Source organism: Ursus americanus, chromosome X, assembly GCF_024610735.1.
Source record: "Ursus americanus isolate L20-20 chromosome X, mUrsAme1.1.p, whole genome shotgun sequence".
NCBI classification, from domain to species: Eukaryota; Metazoa; Chordata; class Mammalia; order Carnivora; family Ursidae; genus Ursus; species Ursus americanus.
The window spans coordinates 63,006,327-63,025,741 of record NC_142164.1 but is presented as its reverse complement, the minus strand read 5'-3'; the positions used below and the strand labels follow the sequence as shown (position 1 = coordinate 63,025,741).

General features: G+C 37.4%; 1 protein-coding gene across 7 annotated transcripts in view; it reads right to left on the bottom strand.

Annotated features, from left to right (window-relative positions):
* Positions 1 to 19,415, bottom strand: part of ABCB7 (ATP binding cassette subfamily B member 7) — a 311,206-nt gene that overhangs the window by 219,355 nt on the left and 72,436 nt on the right. The window contains exon 2 of one of the 7 annotated variants that reach the window (XM_087860327.1): positions 8,981 to 9,124. The exons of the other annotated variants lie outside the window; for them this stretch is intronic. The gene's annotated coding sequence lies outside the window, so the exon portion shown is untranslated. The remainder of the gene's footprint in view (positions 1 to 8,980; positions 9,125 to 19,415) is intronic. 7 annotated transcript variants of the gene reach the window in all.

The window sequence follows — 19,415 nt, the reverse complement described above, 5'->3', positions numbered from 1 at the left end:
GATACATCCAGACTGAAAGTGAAGGGACGGAAAACCATTTTTCATGCCAATGGACGTCAAAGGAAAGCTGGGCTAGCAATTCTCATATCAGAGAGATTAGATTTTAAACTAAAGACTGTAGTTAGAGATACAGAACCACACTATATTACTCTTGAAGGATGTATCCAACAACTACATATGACAATTATAAATATCTATGCCCCCAACAGGGAAGCAGCTAGATACACAAGCCAACTCTTAACCAGAATAAAGAGACATATAGATGATAATACGTTAATACTAGGGGATCTCAACACTCCACTCTCAGCAATAGACAGATCACCTAAGCAGAAAATCAACAAAGAAACAAGAGCTTGGAATGACATACTAGACCAGATGGACCTCATAGACATACACAGAACACTACACCCCAGAACAGAATACTCATTCTTTTCGAAAGCACATGGAACTTTCTCCAGAATAGACCATAAACTGGGTGACAAAACAGGTTTCAACCGATATCAAAAGACTGAGATTATTCCCTGCATATTCTCAGACCACAATGCTTTGAAACTAGAACTCAATCACAAGGAAAAATTTGGAAGAAACGCAAACACATGGAAACTAAGAACCATCCTGCTCAAGAATGATTGGGTAAACCAGGAAATCAAAAATCAATTAAAACAATTTATGGAGACCAACAAAAATGAAAACACAACAGTCCAAAACCTATGGGACATTGCAAAGGCGGTCCTAAGGGGAAAATACATAGCCATCCAAGACTCATTCAAAAGAACAGAAAAAGGACCCAAATTAATAAAATTATGAATGAAAGGGGAGAGGTCACAACCAACACCAAGTAAATAGGAAGGATCATTAGAAACTTTTATCAACAGCTTTATGCCAATCAATTAAACAACCTGGAAGAAATGGATGCCTTCCTGAAAAACTATAAACTACCAAGACTGAAACAGGAAGAAATTGATTATTTAAACAGACCAATTAATTATGAAGAGATTGAAGCAGTGATCACAAAACGCCCCAAAAACAAGAGTCCAGGGCCCCACAGAATCCCCGGGGAATTCTACCAAACATTCAAAGAAGAAATAATACCTATTCTCCTGAAGCTGTTTCAAAAAATAGAAACAGGAGGAAAACTACCAAACTCATTCTCTGAGGCCAGTATTACCTTGATCCCTAAGACAGGCAAAGACCCATCCAAAAGGAGAATCACAGACCGATATCCCCGATGAAAATGGATGCCAAAATTCTCAACAAGATCCTAGCTAATAGGATCCAACAGTACATTAAAAGGATTATCCATCAAGACCAAGTGGGATTCATCCCTGGGATGCAAGGGTGGTTCAACATTCGCAAATCTATCAGTGTGGTAGATCGTATGAACAAGAAAGACTCAAGAACCATATGATCCTCTCAATAGATGCAGAAAAAGCATTTGACAAAACACAGCATCCTTTCCTGATTAAAACCCTTCAGAGTGCAAGGATAGAGGGTACATTTCTCAATTTCATAAAGACCATCTATGAAAAGCCTACGGAGAATATCATTCTCAACCGGGAAAAGCTGAAAGCCTTTCCCTTAAGATCAGGAAAATGACAAGGATGCCCACTCTCGCCATTATTATTCAACGTAGTACTAGAAGTCCTTGCAACAGCATTCAGACAACGAAAAGGGATAAAAGGTATCTAAATCAGCAAAGAAGTCAAACTGTTTCTCTTTGCAGATGACATGATACTTTATACGGAAAACCCAAAAGAATCCACCCCAACAGTACTAGAACTTATATGGCAATTCAGTAATGTGGCGGGATACAAAATCAGTGCTCAGAAATCAGCTGCATTTCTATACACGAAGAATGAGACCGAAGAAAGAGAAATTAGGGAGTCCATTCCATTTACAACAGCACCAAAAATCATACATTACCTTGGAATTAACTTAACCAGAGACATAAAGGACCTATATTCTAGAAACTACACATCATGCTTAAAGACACTGAAGAAGACACAGAAAGATGGAAAAATATTCCATGCTAATGGATTGGAAGAATTAACATAGTTAAAATGTCTATGTTACCCAGAGCAATCTACACTTTCAATGCCATCCCGATCAAAATACCAATGACATTTTTCAAAGAACTGGAACAAACAGCCCTTAAATTTGTGTGGAACCAGAAAAGGTCCCGAATCGCCAAGGAACTGTTGAAAAGGAAAAACAAAGCTGGGTGCATCACGTTGCCGGATTTGAAGCCATACTACAAAGCTGTGATCAAAAAGACAGCATGGTACTGGCACAAAAACAGACACATAGACCAATGGAACAGAATAAAGAACCCAGAAATGGACCCTCGGCTCTTTGGGCAACTAATCTTTGATAAAGCAGGAAAAAACACCCACTGGAAAAAAAGACATTCTCTTCAATAAATGGTGCTGGGAAAATTGGACAGCTACATGCAAAAGAATGAAACTTGACCACTCTCTCACACCATACACAAAGATAAACTCCAAATGGATGAAAGACCTCGATGTGAGACAGGACTCCATCAAAATCATAGAGAAGAACATAGGCTGCAACCTCTTTGACATCGGCCACAGCAACTTTTTTTCATGACACATCTCCAAAGGCAAGAGAAACAAGAGAAAAAATGAACTTGTGGGACTTCATCAAGATAAAAATCTTCTGCACAGCCAAGGAAACAGTCAAAAAAACTAAGGGGCAGCCCATGGAGTGGGAGAAAATATTTGCAAATGACACGTATCCAAGATCTACAAAGACGTTCTCAAACTCAATACATGGGAAACAAATAATCAAATCAAAAAATGGGCAGAAGATATGAACACTTTTTCAATAAAGACATACAAATGGCTAACAGACACATGAGAAAATGTTAAAAATCATTAGTCATCAGGGAAATTCAAATCAAAACCACATTGAGATACCACCTTACGCCAGTTAGAAGGTCAAAAATGGACAAGGCAGGAAACAACAAATGTTGGAGGGGATGTGGAGAAAGGGGATCCCTCTTACACTGTTGGTGAGAATGCAAGTTGGTACAGCCACGTTGGAAGACATTGTGGAGGTCCCTTAAAAAGTTAAAAATTGAGCTACCCTATTACCCGGCAATTGCACTACTGGGTATTTACCCCAAAGATACAGATGTAGTGAAGAAAAGGGCCATATGCACCCCAATGTTCATAGCAGCACATTGTCCACAATGGCTAAATTGTGGAAGGAGCCGAGATGCCCTTCAACAGATGACTGTATTAAGAAGATGTGGTCCATATATACAATGGGATATTACTCAGCCTTCAAAAAGAATGATTTCACAACATTTGCAGTAACGTGGATGGGACTGGAGGAGATAACGCTAAGCGAAATAAGTCAAGCAGAGAAAGACAATTATCATGTGGTTTCACTCATTTATGGAACATAAGAAGTAGGAAGATTGGTAGGAGAAGAAAGGGAAGAAGGAAGGGGGGTTAAACAAAGGGGGAATGAACCATGAGAGACTATGGACTCTGGGAAACAAACTGAGGGCTTGAGAGGGGAGGGGGATGGGCAACTGGGATAGGCCAGTGATGGGTATTAAGGAGGGCACGTATTGCATGGTGCACTGGTTGTTATATGCACGTAATGAATCATGGAACTTTACATCAAAACCTAGGAATGTACTGTATGGTTACTAACATAACGTAATAAAAAATTATTATTAAAAAATAATAAAAACTGAGAAGAGTAAAACAATAGGAAAAAAAAGAAATGAAATTGAGTTGGATTCCTAAAAACATTACCAAAACTAAAAACCCTTAGGTAGACTGGTACGAAAAAATGATTCAAATAAAATCAGGAATGAACAAGGGTACATTACAACTGACAGCACAGAAATAAAAAGGAGTACAAGAGAATATTATGAATGACAATATGCCAACAAGTTTGATAACCTACAAGAAATGGATGAGTTCTTACAAACATACAAACCTACCAAGACTTAATGTTAAAGAAATAAAAAATATTAACAGATCTATAACTAATTAGACTGAGTATGTAATCAAAAAAATCTCTCAAAAAAAAGAAAAGAAATGCCCAGGATGAGATGTCTTCACAGGAGCATTCAACCAAATATTTAAAAGTTCATATCAATCCTCCTTAAACTCTTCCAAAATCTGAAGAGGAGAAAACACTGAAATTCATACCCTGTAAACAAAAGAAGACAAAGACACTAAAAAAGGAGGAAATTACAGAGGAATATCCCCTAATAAATACTGATACAAAAACGTTCAACAACATATTAAGAGATCTAACTCAACAGCACATTAACATTAGTATACACCATGACCATGTTAGGTACTCATTCTTGACAATGATAGTTCAACACCTAAAAATTAAACTATTTAATATACAATACACCACATTAATGGAATGAATGATTAAAACCACATTATCATATCATTTGACACAGAAAAAGCATTTGATAATATTCAACAACCTCTCATGATGAAAACACTGAAAATTCTAGGAAGAGAGGGAAACCACCTCCACATAATAAAGTTCATAAATTAAAAAAAGCACAGTCAATATCATACGTTAACAGGGAAAGCCTGAAAGAATTTTTTAAGATCCAGAGTAAGACAAGGCATTCACTTTCACCATTTTTAGTCAACATGGTACTGGACATCCTAGCCACAGTAATTAGACCAAAAAAAGGGGGGGGGTGGGGAGAAAAGAAGGAAGGGCATCCAAAATGGGTAAGAAGCAAAATTATCTCTATTCACCTATGACATAATCTTATATAAGAAAACCCTAAAGATTCCTGAAATAAACTGTTAACTTTAATAAAAGAATTCAGCAAAGTTGCAGAATGCAAAATCAAAAGGAAAAAGTAGATGTGTCTCTATAAAAAAATGAAGGTTATAAAAACAATCCCATTTACAATAGTATCAAAAGTAGTACAGTAATTAGGAAAAAACTTAACCAAGGAGTCAAGACTTCTACTCTAAAAACTATAAAATATTACCAAAAGAAAGAAGACACAAATAAATGGTAAGCTATCCTACATTCATGGATTAGAAGATTCAATACTGTTAAAACACTCATATAATATACCCATAGCAATTTATACAATCAATGCAATCCCAAACAAAATCTATGTCATTTTTTTGCAGAAACAGAAGAAAAGTCCAAAAATTCATATGGAAACTCAAGAGTCCCTGAAAAGCCACAACAATCCTGAGGGGAAAAAGTTGGAGGCCTCACACTTAAGGATTTCAAAATATGTCACAATGCAACAGTAATCAAAATAGTTGGGACTGGCATTATAATCAAATGAACAAAATAGAGAGGGGCGCCTGGGTGGCGCAGTCGTTAAGCGTCTGCCTTCGGCTCAGGGCATGATCCCAGCGTTATGGGATCGAGCCCCATATCAGGCTCCTCCGCTATGAGCCTGCTTCTTCCTCTCCCACTCCCCCTGCTTGTGTTCCCTCTCTCGCTGGCTGTCTCTATCTCTGTCAAATAAATAAATAAAATCTTCAAAAAAAAAAAAAGAATAAAATAGAGAGCCCAGAAATATAATGTTGCCCATACGTTAAAATGGTCTTCTGTAAGAGTGCTAAGACCACACAATGGGAAAGTACAGTCTCTTAAACAAATGGTAAGGGTAAACTGAATATTTACATGCAAAAAACTAAAGCAGTACTCTCACATAATACCATACACAAAAATCAACTCAAAATAGATTAAATACCTAAATATAAGATATCTAATATCTTACCTAAATCTGTTTAAGACTTCAAGAGGAAAACATTATGACATTGGATTTGGCAACATTTTCTTGGATATGACATCAAAAGCACAGGCAAGAAAAGTAAAAATACATAAACGAGAGTACATCAAACTCCAAAACTTCTGCACATCAAAGGAAACAATCAACATAGCGAAAATGCAACCTATGGAATGGGAGAAATTATTTGCAAACCATGTAACTCATAAGGGGTTGACATCTAAAAAAAAAAAATATATATATATATATATATATATATATATATATATATATATATATATATGGAACTCATATAATTCAGTAGCAAAATAACAAATGCTGCAATTTCAAAATGGGCAGAGTAAGTAAACAGACATTTCTCCAGAGAAGACACACAAATGGCTAATAGGTACATGAAAAGGTACTCAATATCATTAATCATAACAGAAATGCTAATCAAAACCACAATGAGGTATCACCCCACATGTACTGGAATGGCTAAAATCAAAAATAGAAGAAATAAGTGCTGGTGAGGATGTGGAGAAAAAGGAACTGTCATACACTGTTGGTGGAAATGTGAATTGGTACAGCCATGGTGGAACACAGTATGGAGGTTTGTCAAAGAATTAAAACAATATATACCATATGATCCAGTAATTCCACTACTGGGCATTTACCCAATGAAAATAAAAACATTAATCTGAAAAGATTAATACACTCCTATGTTTATGGCAGCTTTATTTATATTAGCCAAGATATAGAAGCAACCTAAGTGCTCACCAATAGACAAGTGGATAAGGAAAATGTGGTGTACACACACACCCCAGAATATTACATGGCCATAAAAAAGGATGACATTGTGCCATATGAGACAACATGGATGAACCCAGAAAGGTATTACGCTATGTAAAGTAAGTCAGACTGAGAAAGATGAATACCGTTTGATTTCACTCTTAAGTAGAATCAAAAAAGAACAACAAATAAACAAAATCAGAATCAAACCTATAAATACAGAGAATAAATTGATGGTTTCCAGAGGGGATAGGGGTGGGAGTGTTGGGCAAAATGGATAAAGAGAAGTGGGAGATACAGACTTCCAGTTATGGAATGCATACATAAGTCATGAGAATAAAAGACACAGCATAAGGAATACACTCAAGGATATTGTATTATCAATGTATTGTGACAGATGGTAACTATAATATCAATGTATTGTGACAGATGGTAACTATACTTGTGATGAACAGAGCATAATGTATAAACTTGCTGATTTCTCTGTTGTACACCTAAAACTAATAAAAGAGTGTCAATTACAAAGAAAGAAAGAAAGAAAGAAAGAAAAAAGAAAGAAAGAAAGAAAGAAAGAAAGAAAGAAAGAAAGAAAGAAAAGAGAAAGAGAAGAGAGAAAAGAGAAAAAGGAAAGAAAAGAAAAGGAGGGGGAGGGGAAGGAAGGAAGGAAAGAGGGGTAAAAATAAAAAGTATGTTGAGGCAGGGGCACCTGGGTGGCTCAGTCAGTTAAGCATCCAACTCTTGGTTTTGGCTGAGGTCATAATCTCATGGGTCAGGAGATGGAGCCCCTTGTCCAGCTCTGCGCTCAGAGGGGAGTCTACTCGAAGATTCTCTCCCTCTGCCCCACCCCCCAATCACGTGCACACTTGCCCCCACCACAAATAAATAAATCTTTAAGAAAATTATCTTGAGACAAACAGGAAAACACAACATACCAAAATTTATGGGATGCTACCGTAGTAGTAGATGCAACTTCATAGTGTTGAGTGCTTACATTAAAAAAGAAGAAAGATCTCTGCAACAGAGTGCATTTTTGTGCCCCCAACCAAATTAATGTGAAAACCTAATCAAAGGGGCCTGGGTGGCTCAGTTGGTTAAGCGTCTGCCTTCGGCTCGGCTCATGATCCCAGGGTCCTGGGACTGGACTCCCTGCTAGTGGGCAGGCTGCTTCTCCCTCTCCCTCTGCCTGCTGTTCCCTCTGTTTGTGCTCTCTGTCAAATAAATAAATAAATAAAATCTTAAAAAGAAAACCTAATCCAAATGCAATGGTATATTGCAGGTAGGGCCTTTGAAAGATGATTAGGTCCTGAAAGTACAGACTCATTAACGGGATTAGTTCCCACATGAAAGAGATCTAAGAGAGATCCTTAGGCTATTCTACCACATAAGGAAGAAGACAGCCATCTATGAACCTGAAGGTGGGCCCTCAACAGACACTGAATCTCCTGACACCTTGATCTTGGACCTTCCAGCCTTCAGAATTGTGAAAAATAAATTACTGGTGTTTATTAGCCACCAATCTATGACATTTTATTAGAGCAGCCTGAACTAAGTCTCAAACAACTTACTTTTCACCTCAAGGTAGATAAAGAAGAACAAACCAAACGTGAAGACAGTGGAAAAAAGAAATCATAAAGACTAGAGCATAAATGAAACAAATAGAGTATTGTAAAACAACAGGAAAACCAACAAACTAAGAGTTAATTTTTTGAAAACAAAATAAAAATCCCTTAGCTAGACTAAGGGGAAAGAAGACTCAAATAAATAAAATAAGAAAAATAGACAATATTACATTTCCTTCACAAATAAAAAGGAACATAAGAGACTATTGTGAACTCTATGTCAGGAAACAAAAGCCTAGAAAAAATGGATAAATTCCAAGAAACATACAAAATACCAATACTGAGTCAAAAAGAAAATAGACTCTACAGACCAATGACAAATAAAGAGAGAGAATCAGTAATCAAAAACCTCCCACAAAGAAAAGCCCAAGACAAGATGGCTACAAGGATAAACTAACAAACATTCAAAGAATTCATACCAATCCTTAAACTCTTCCAAAAACTAGATGAAGCAGTATTTCCAAAACTATTCTATGAGGCCAGCATCATACTGATACCAAAACCAAAGACACTACAAGAAAATAAAACTATAGGCCAATATTCCTGACGAATGTAGATGTAAAAAATCCTCAATAAAATACTAGTAAACCAAATTCAGCAGCACATTAAAAGGATCATACACCATGACCAAATGGGGTTTATCCCTGGGGTACAAGGATGGTTCAGTAAAAGTACATCAATCAATGTGATACACCACATTAACCAAATGAAGGAAAAAGAATGATCATCTTAGTAGAAGCAGACAAAACATTTAACAAAGTTCAGCAACTACTCACAATTAAAACTTCTCAACAAAATAAACATAGTAGAAACTTACCTCAACATAATAAAGGCCATATATGAAAAGCTCACAGCTAACATCATACTCAATGGAGAAAAACTGAAAGCTTTCCCTTTAAGATCCAATACAAGGAAAGGATGCCCACTCTGGCCACTTCTTCTCAACATAGTACTGGAAGTCCTAGCCAGAGCAATTAAACAAGAAAAAGAAATAATATTAGGCAACCAAATCAGAAAGTAAGAAATAAAATTATCTTTGTTTACAGATGACAGGATCATATATGTAGAAAACCCTAAAGGGTCAACAAAAATACCATAGAATAAACAAATTCTGTACAGTTCCAAGATACAAAATCAATACACAATAATCAGTCATGTTTCCATACACAAAGAACAAACTATCCAAGTAGTTAAATAAGAAAACAATCTCATTCACAATAGGAACAAAAAAATTAAAATAGGTATAAACTGATCTAAACATGTAGAAGACTTACTAAAAATTATAAAATATTGACAAAAAAGTTAAAGAAGACATGAATGGAAAGACAACATGTTCATAGTTCAGAAATATTGTTAAAATGTCCATACCACCCAAAACCTTCTATAGAGTCAATGCAATCCCTATTAAAATTCCAAAGGCATTTTTCATAGAATAAAATCCTAAAATTGATAAGGAACCACGAAAGGCCCTGAAGAGTCAAGGCAATCTTGAGCAAAAAGAACAAGGCTGGAAGCATCATATTTCCTGATTTCAAAATATATTACAAAGCTGCAATAACCAAAATAGTATGGTTGGACCTATCATAAAAATAAACACGTAGACCAATGGAACAGAAGAGAGCCCAGAAATAAAACTATGTATCTAGAGTCAAATGATCTTTAATGATAGTCTCAAGACCATTCAATGGGGAAAGGACAGTCTCTTCAACAAATTATGATGGCAAAAGCAAATGTCCACATGCAAGAAATGAAGCTGTACCCTTATCTAACACGAAATACAAAAATTAACTCAAATGGACCAAAGACCTAAATATAGCAGCTAAAATTATAAAACTCTTGGAAGAAATTATAATGGAGGTTTCATCACATTGGATTTAGCAATGATTTCCTAAATGTGACACCAAATGCACAGGCAACAAAGGAAAAAGAGACAATGTAGATTTCATCAAAATTAAAAACCTGTATACAAAAGGATACTGTCAACAGAGTAAAAGGCAATCCATAGAATGGGAGAGAATATTTACAAATCACATATCTGATAAGCATTGATAGTCACAATATATAAAGAACTCCTATACTAGGCAACAACAAAGAAAAGCTCAAAAACTGGAAGATTTCAATAGACATTTCCTCAAAGAAGATATAAAAATGGGCAATAACCATATGAAGAGATGTTCAACATTACTAATCATGAGAAGACTGCAGATCAAAATCACAATGAGGTACCACTTCATACTCTTTAGGATGGCTATGATTAAAAAAAAAAAACACAGAAAAACAAAAAACGAAAAAACCCAAACAGAAAATAACCAGTGTTGGCAAGGATAATAAGAAACTGCAACTCTTGTGCTTTACTGGTGAGAATGTAAATGGTGTAGTTAATGTGGAAAACACAACAGCAGTTCCTCAAAAAATTAAAAATAGGATTACCATATGATCTAGCTGTTCCACTTTTGGGTATATAACCAAAATAATTCAAAGCAGGAACTCAGATACTTGTACATTCACATTCAAATTATTCACAATACCCAAAAGGTAAAAGTAACTCAGGTGTCCACTGACAGATGAATGGATAAACAAAATGTAGTAAATGCATAAAATGGAATACTATACAGCCTTAAAAAGGAAGGAAATTCTGACACATACTACAACATGGATGAACCCTGATAACACTATTCTAAGTGAAAATACTAATCACAAAAAGACAATATAAATATTTTATGATTCCACTTATATGAAGTACCTAGAATAATCAAATTTATAGAGACAGAAAGTTGAATGGTGGTTGCCAGAGGCAGGAAAAAGGGAAGAGAATTAATTAGCATTTAATGGGTACAGAATATCAATTGGGAAGGATGAAAAAGTTGTGGAGATGGATGATAGTGATCATTGCACAACAATATGAATACACTTAAATCTACAGAGCTGTGCACTTCAAAAAGGTGAAAGTGAAAAATGTTATATCTAACTATAAAAAATTACCCAAATTTTAAAAAGAAACCAACATATCAGAACATATGGGATGCAATGAAAGCAGTGCTCAGAGGGAAAGTTATAGCACTAAGAGCCCACATTAAAAACAAAGACATATTTCCAATAAACAACCTAACTTTACATCTTAAGTTGAAAAAGAAGAGTAAACTAAATTCAAAGACACTAGAAGAAGGGAAACAATAAATATACAAGGGGAGATATATGAAAGAAAGAAAAAAAGAACAAGACAGCAAGGAAAGCAAAAGTTCATCCTTTGGCAGGAGGTAAGATGGCGGAACAGGGTGACCATAAGACTGACTCCTCACTCGAACACAGCTAGATAAATATCAAATCATTCTGAACACCCAAGAAATCATTCGGAAGTCTTAAAGAACAATGCTGCACTTCTACAAACCAGAAAACCACCTGTTGAAGGTGGCACTGTGGAGAGTTGATACATGGGAGAAAAGAATGGTGGGAGCTCCCCAGGTGAGGGAGCCCTGAGCTAAGACAGAGTAACAAGAAAGAAGGAGAGAGAGAGAAAAAGTGTGGGAGAAAAAAAAAATGAAAACTCATGCAGGGGACTACACAGGACAACTATTGTTCAAAACAAGTGGTGGGGGGGAAAGGAGAAGGCTACAATACTGCTAGTTTTCTATAAACAGCAAAGCGCATATTCTGAGGTTTCAAAAGTTTGTGACATACCCAGGTTCTCACCTGGGGAGCTGAGTGGTGCTCCAATGGGGGAGCAGAGCTGAGCCCCAGTAGCAAGCACCCTGCGGATCCCCAGAGCCACGTGAGGAGAAGCAGTTCCCCTGCTTGCAATATATTTGGGAGAAGTAATATGGCATCTCTGTGGGCAAAAGACCCTGTGGGGACATCCAACTGCCCCGCCCACTGGTACAGGAACAAAGACTCCAGCTGAGGACTACAAACCCAGGTGCAGGCTGTGTGTTGCCATTTCCATAAACATCGAAGGGCTGCATGGTCTTGCAACGGTCTTCTGGGACAAGCCAGCACTGGAAACAGCTTGAGGGCATTTGGGAGTGAGGATATGCCCTCTCTGTGGGCAAAGGCAAAGGACCCTGTGGGTGACACTGAGCTGCCCTGCCCACCAGTATAGGAAAAAAGACACTGGCTGGGGTCTACAAAAACTGCCGCTGGCTGTGTTGCAATTCACCATGACTCTGAACTGCCGCACCATCCCACTGTCTTCTGCTACAAGCCAGCACTGGCCACAACGCAGGGAAACCCTCTCCCACAGGATCAGTACAGATCTGCACCTCAGGGGTCTCTAAAGCGTGGGATTTTGAAAGTCCCATTTGAGAAAAAACAGGAGTGCAGTGCCATTTAGCAGGCGGACAGCTCCAACACAGATAAGGTGGAGATCTGACAAAAACCAGGAACGCAGGAGGGGTCACTGTTTGCATGTCTCAGGGCTCATTAAAGAGGGGTGGTGCCCATTTCCCCACTGTAGAGACAAGAGAACGCTGCAAAACCATTTTCTCCCCGCACCCACCAGCTTGATCCACACCTCAATGAGCTAAACAGCGCCAAGTAGGTAACAGGCCACTATACCTAGCCCACCCCCTCCCATGCAGGCACACCTCTACTAGAAGAATTCCACCTGAGAATCAGAGCAACAGGTCCCTCCCCCAAAAAACCAGCATAATCCCCTCACCCATACCAAGTTTGCTGAGTATAGAGTCCTGCAAAGCTTCAGCTCCAGGGGAAACAGGATCTTGTTTCCTCTGGGTTTTTTGTTCCTTTTTCTTTTTTTTTTTTTTGTCTGTTTTTGTTTTGTTTCCTTTAAACACAAAAACGTTCTTTATTATTTTGTTTTATTTTACATATTTTTTTATTTTAATTTTTTGTTTCTCTTTGTTTCTTTTTCTTCTCTTTCTTTCCACCTTTTTTGTAACAAGCTTCGCAGAACAAGCAGACCAAAACACACCTAGGAATCTAGCTTCCTTCATGTATTCTATTTTACCTTATTTTATAAATTTTTGATTATTTTTATTTTTGTTGTTTTATTATTTTTTCCTTCAAAATGACACGATAAAGGAATTCACCCCAAAACAAAGAACAGCCAGAGATTTAATCAATGAAGATATAAGTAAGATGTCTGAAATAGAATTTAAAACAATTATATGGATACTAGCTGGGCTTGAGAAAAGCATAGAGACTCCCTTACTGCAGAGAACTAAAATCAAGTCAGGCTGAAATTGAAATTGCTATAACCGAGATGCAAGCCCAAATGGAGGCCACAAAAATGAGAATGGACGAAGCAGAGAAATCAGTGATATAGAAGATAAAATTATGGAAAATAATGAAGCTGAAAAGAAGAGGGAAACAATGGTAACGTATCACAAAGGGAGACTTAGGGACCTCAACGACTTACTAAAACAGAATAATATCTGTATCATAGGAGACCCAGAAGATGGAGAGAGAGGAAAAGGGGCAGAAGGTTTATTCGAGGAAATTGTAGCTGAAAATTCCCCTAATCTGGGGAAGGATACAGCCATCAAAATCCAAAAAGCACAGAGAACTCTCATTAAATTAAACAAAAATCAACAATCACCAAGGCATATCTTAGCCAAATTCATAAAATACACAGACAAGTAAAGAATTCCAAAAGCAGCAAGGAAAAAAAAAAACCTTAACCTATAAGGGAAGACAGATCAGATTCACAGCAGATCTCACCACAGAAACTTTGCAGGCCAAAAGAGAATAGAAAGACATGTTCAAATTGCTGAATGGGAAAAATATGCAACAAAGAATTCCTTATCCAGCAAGGCTGTCATTCAGAGTAGAAGGAGAGATAAAGAGTTTCCCAAACAAAAATTAAAGAAGTCTGTGACCACTAAATCATCCCTGCAAGAAATACTGAGGGGGATTCTGTGAGTGGGGAAAAAGAACAAAAGCAAGAAAGACTAGAAAGGACCAGAGAACATCATCAGAAACACCAACTCTACAGCTAACACAATGACACTAAATTCTTTTTTTTTTAAAGATTTGTATTTATTTGACAGAGAGGGACAGCTAGAGAGAGAGGGAACACAAGCAGGGGGAGTGGGAGAGGAAGAAGCAGCTCCCAGAGGAGGAGCCCAATGCGGGGCTCGATCCCAGAATGCTGGGATCACGCCCTGAGCCAAAGGCAGACGCCTAAAGACTAAGCCACCCAGACGCCCCCAATGACACTAAATTCTTATCTTTCCATAATCACTCTGAATGTAAACAGACTAAATGCTCCAATCAAAAGACAAAGGGTATCAGAATATATAGAAAAAATATCTATATGCTTCCTTTACAAGATACTCATTTTAGGCCTAAAGCATATGAACATTGAAAGTGAGTGAATGGAGAACCATCTATCATGCAAATGAACGTCAAAAGAAAGCTGGAGTAGACATCCATATATCAGTGAAACTAGATTTTAAAACAAAGACTGCAACAAGAGATGAAGAAGAGCATTATATCATAATTAAGGAGTCTATACGTCAAGATGATCTAACAACTATAAATATCTATACACCTAACTCGGTAGTACCCAAATATATAAATCAATGAATAATAAACATAAAGGAACTCATTGATAATACAATAATAGTAGGGGACTTTAACACTTACAGCAATAGACACATCATGCAAACAGAAAATCAACAAAGAAACAATGGCATTAAATGACACACTAGACCAGACGGACTTAACAGATAAATTCAGAACATTTCATTCTAAAGCAGCACAGTACACATTCTTTTTGAATGCATGTGGAACATTCTCCAGAATGGATCACATACCGGTTCACAAATCAGCCTTCAACAAGTACAAAAAGACTGATATCATATCATGCATATTTATAGACCTCAACACTGTGAAACCTGAAGTCAAACAGAGAGAAAAAATTTGGAAAAGACCTTAAATACACAGATCCTCAACAAGGGGATGGATATATGGAACATACCTCAACACCATAAATGCCATATATGGAAGACACACAGCTAATATCATCCTAATTGGGGAAAAACTGAGAGCCTTTCCCCTACAGTCAGGAACAAGACAGCTATGCCCACTCTCACCATTACTACTTAACATACTACTAGAAGTCTTAGGATCAGCAATCAGACAACACAAAGAAATAAAGGCATCGAAAATGGCAAGGAAGAAGTCGAACTTACACTATTTGCAGATAACATGATACTCTATGTAGAAAACCTAAAAGACTCCAAAAAATTGCTACAACTAATACATGAATTCAGCAAAGTTGCAGTATATAAATTAATGTGCAGAAATCTGTTGCATTTTTCTACACCAATGAAGCAGCAGAAAGAGAAATCAAGAATTGATCCCACTTACAACTGTACCAAAAACAGTAAGATACCTAGGAATAAACCTAAACACTATAAAACACTTATAAAAGAAATTGAAGAGGACACCAAAAAAATGCAACAGCATTCCATGCTCATAGATTAGAAGAACATATATTGTTAAAATATCTACACTACCCAATGTGATCCACACATTTAATGCAATCCCTATCAAAATACCACCAGTATTTTGCACAGAGCTAGAACGAACAATTCTAAAATTTGTATGGAATCACAAAAGACCCCGAACAGCCAAAGCAATCCTGAAAAAAACCCAAAACTGAGGCATCACGATTCTGGATTTCAAGATATATTACAAAGCCATAATCACTGAGACAGTATAGTAGTGGCATAAAAGTAAACACATACATCAGGGGCGCCTGGGTGCCTCAGTCGTTAAGCTTGTCTGCCTTCGGCTCAGGGCGTGATCCCAGGGTCCTGGGATAGAGCCCCACGTCGGGCTCCCTGCTCTGCTGGGAGCCTGCTTCTTCCTCTCCCACTCCCCCTGCTTGTGTTCCCTCTCTCGCTGGCTCGCTCTCTCTCTACGTCAAATAAATAAATAAAATCTTTAAAAAACAAAAAGTAAACACACACATCAATGGAACAGAACAGAGAACCCAGAATTGGAACCACACCCACATGGTCAACTTATCTTTGATAAATCAGGAAAGACTATCCAATGGAAAAAAGACAGCGTCTTCAACAAACGGTGTTAAGAAAACTGGACAGCAATAAGCAGAAGAACGAAACTCGACCACTGTTACACCATACACAAAAATAAATTAAAAATGGATGAAAGACCTAAATATAAGACAAGGAACCATCAAAATCCTAAGGAACACAGGCAGCAATCTCTTTGACCTCAGCCTTAGCAACTTCTTATTAGACATTCCGCCAAAGGCAAGGGAAACAAAAACAAGGGACTTCATCAAGATAAAAAGCTTCTGCACAGCAAAGGAAGCAATCAACAAAAATAAAAGCCAACTTTTGCGATGGGAGAAGATATTTGCAAATGACATATCTGATAAAGGGTTGGTACCCAAAATCTATAAAGAACCTATCAAACTCAACACCCAAAAAACAAATAATCTTATGGGCAGATGACATGAATAAAAATTTTTCCAAAGAAGACATCCAAATGGCCAACAGACACATGAAAAGGTGCTCAACATCACTCATTATTAGAGAAATACAAATCAAAATTACAATAGGATATCACCTCACAACCTGTCATATGCCTGAACTTAACAACACAAGAAACAACAGGTGTTGGCAAGGATGCAGAGAAAGGGGAACCCTCTTACACTGCTGGTAAGAATGCAAACTGGTGCAGCCACTCTGGAAAACAGTGTGAAGGTTCCTCAAAAAGTTAAAAATAGAACTACCATATGATCTAGCAATTGCACTACTAGGTATTTACCCAAAGGATACAAAAATACAGATTCAAAGATATACATGCAACCCATTGTTTATATTAGCATTATCAACAATAGCCAAACTATGGAGAGAGCCCCAATGTCCATCAACTGATGAATAAAGAAGTTGTGCCATATATATATATATATATATATATATATATATATATATATATATATACACACACACACACACACACACACACACAATGGAATATTACTCTAGACATCAAAAAAATCAAATCTTGCTGTTTGCAACTACATAGATGGAGCCAGAATGTATTATGCTAAGTGAAATAAGCCAGAGAAAAACAAATACCATGTGATCTCACTTATATGTGAAATCTAAGAAAGAAAACAGATAAACATATGGGAAGCAGAGAGGGAGAAAGGGAAAAAACCATAAGAGACTCTTTTTTTTTTACTTATTTAAACCTTTTTTTTTTAATTTAAGTTCAATTAATTAACATATAATGTATTATTTGTTTCAGCGGTACAGTCTGTGATTCCTCCGTCTTATATAATACCCAGTGTTCATTACAACACATACCCTCCCCAATGACTATAAGAGACTATTAATGATAGAGAACAAACTAAGGGTTGATGGAGTGAGGTTGGTGGGGGAATGGGATGGATGGGTGAAGGATTAAGTAGGGCAATTGTTGTGACGTGCACTGGGTGTTGAATGTAAGTGATGAAACTCTGATTTCTACTCCAGAAACCAATATTGCACTGTATGTTAACTAAGTAAAAATTTTTAGAAGTTCATTCTCTGAAAACATCAACAAAATTGGCAAACTTTTAGTTAGAATGACAAACTTTTAGTTAGAATGACAAAGAAAGAAAGAATGAAAAAAAGAAAAAGATTCACACAATTAAAATTGAAAATGAAAGGAACATTATTGACCTTATATGTCAACAAATAAGACAGATAATAAGAACAAATTCCTCTTACAATAATAATAATAATAAACACAAGTTACTTCAAGAAGAAATAGAAAATCTGAACAGACCCATAACAAAGACACTGAATCAGTAATGCAAATTCCCAATAAAAAAGTCCTAGAGCATATGGCTTCACTGGTGACCTCTACAAGTACTTAAAAAAATAACTTTTACTTTTCTCAAACTCTTATAAAAAAAAATGAAATGGAGTGAATACTTCCTATCTCATTCCATGAAGCTAGCATTACCTGCATACCAAAGTCAGACAGACATTAGAAAAAATTATACACCAAAATTCCTTATTATAGATATAAAAGCCTTAACAAACAACTAACAAACTGAATTAAGAAGCATTTTAAAATTACTGTACATCATGACCAGGTGGGATTTATCCCAGGAAAGCCACAGTGGTTCAATATAAGAAAATCAATCAATACCAAAACTTACACTATCAGCTGGGTAGGAACTTGGGAAGATGCCAGAGTAGGAGAATCCTGAGCTCACTCAGTCCCACATTTTCAAGTATATATCATTTACATCTGAGGCAATAAACCAGACAGTGATCCAAAGACTGGCAGAACAAACTCCACAACTATACATAAAAAAGATGCTGCATCTGAAAAGTCATGAAGGTCAGAAAGGCAGAAGGAGGGAGCTGTGCACACAGAGAGGGCAGAGAAATGGGACTATGCACCAGGGAACTCACACTGGAAAGACTAACCTCCATAGTATTTGGCTTTCGAAACCAGAGGGTCTGAGTTCTGTGAGTTTGTAAAACCAATGGGTCTTGGACCCTGTAACTTTAGAGGTCAGCTGACTCAGCACTTCAAACCAGGAGAGCAAGTGATAGCTGGGTCACTGCCCTAAAAGAGAAGCAGCCTGGGAAGACAGACATTAAAGGGCAGTTTCCACAATGCTGCAGGCAAACAGGAGACAGATCTGTGTAAACTGATTTCAGCGTGTGTTGGGCAACATCTCCAAAAATGAGGGAATTGGCATGTGCCATTTTCCTCCCCTGTCCCCCAGCATAAATACAGACACTGGGAGGAGACAGAGCTTCACAGACCCTTGCTACCTAACCTACTAGCAGTGAGTCCCACCCACAGGATCTCCTGACTACTAGCCCACTCAAAGCCTGCTAACTTTGACCCTAGGCTCAGAGCAAATTTTGTTAAAGCCCAGCCACCAGGAGCATAGCACTTGTTGAGTGCCATACACATCCACCCCACCATGCCCAACTATGTGTCCCCAGGCACCACCATGCCCCATGCCCAGCCTCATGTCCCCAGTTTCCCAAATATATCACAACACTTCAGGGAATCTGGGAATGGACTAGTGGCCCAAAGCAAATTTGATAACACTGTGGCTCCAATCCAAGTTCCCTGGCAGGCAGGCATCCTAAAAGCAGACCTGTCTGGGTCCCACTAACACCACAGAGAGGAAGCACAGAACACAGAAGGCAGAGAGTCAGTGCACACAACAATACTGAAAATAAAAATGATGCAGGCACAATACCAGGACATAAACAACACACAAAGGATACTCTCCCCAA